Genomic DNA, 801 nt, shown 5'->3' with positions numbered 1-801 from the left:
GCCTATAAAAAGGCACGAAATTCTCATTTGTAAATCATTGTAAATTCATTCTAAATTATTCCTAGTTGATTCCTCTTCTTTTCCTTTCATTTTAGGTAGTTTTTAGGCTAGTTTTAGAGTAGTTTTTCATGTAATTCAAGAGGAGAAAAGGAGAAGGAAAATGAGATGCAAAAATCAATTTTGTACTCTCATTTGGAACTCAAAAGCATCCAATCCTTGGATGGATAGCTCATGCTCCTAAACATTTTCTTTTGAACAAGGTTATGTAATTTCTACTTCTTCTTAATTTACAAAAGTTTGGATTTTAATCATTCAAGTTGGTGCTTTGGTTAATATTATTTGTTTGAGAAGTACTTAATGCTCTTTTTAGATTGATCACCTAAAAATGATTTCAAGTCAATAAAATTAATTGTCTCAAACACTTACAAATAAACTAAGGAGTAGTTGTACTACTTAGTTTATTTGCCAAGTTAAGCATGCTTTTCTTAAGATCTTACATTCATCACTAATTCAATATTAGAGTCGCCAATGGTTAGGGTGTGACAACCTAAGCTCTTTTATGGTCGTAGTATTGTTTAAGTAATGAATATAAGTGTTCATCATTCTACCATTTTAGGATATACACTAAAAGGAGGATTTCAGACCTTGGTATTTGGGGTTAACCAAAGTAAAACATAAGAACATGTCTAATTAGTTCAAACTCACAAGAAGTTGAGAACTATATTTTCCTTATTCAAAAAGATTGTCTCCTCAAGAATTTGTGAATACTTAAATTATTTTTCTTGTTGATTTATTTATGTG

The 801-nt window shown here is 29.7% G+C and overlaps 1 protein-coding gene across 1 annotated transcript in view; it reads right to left on the bottom strand.

Moving 5' to 3' along the window:
* LOC109350263 overlaps positions 227-801 on the bottom strand; it is a 23,619-nt gene continuing 23,044 nt past the window's right edge. The window contains exon 5 of the mRNA XM_019591472.1: positions 227-237. The gene's annotated coding sequence lies outside the window, so the exon portion shown is untranslated. The remainder of the gene's footprint in view (positions 238-801) is intronic.

Source organism: Lupinus angustifolius, chromosome LG01 (assembly GCF_001865875.1).
Source record: "Lupinus angustifolius cultivar Tanjil chromosome LG01, LupAngTanjil_v1.0, whole genome shotgun sequence".
Lineage (NCBI taxonomy): Eukaryota > Viridiplantae > Streptophyta > Magnoliopsida > Fabales > Fabaceae > Lupinus > Lupinus angustifolius.
This window is presented reverse-complemented; position numbering and strand designations above follow the sequence as displayed.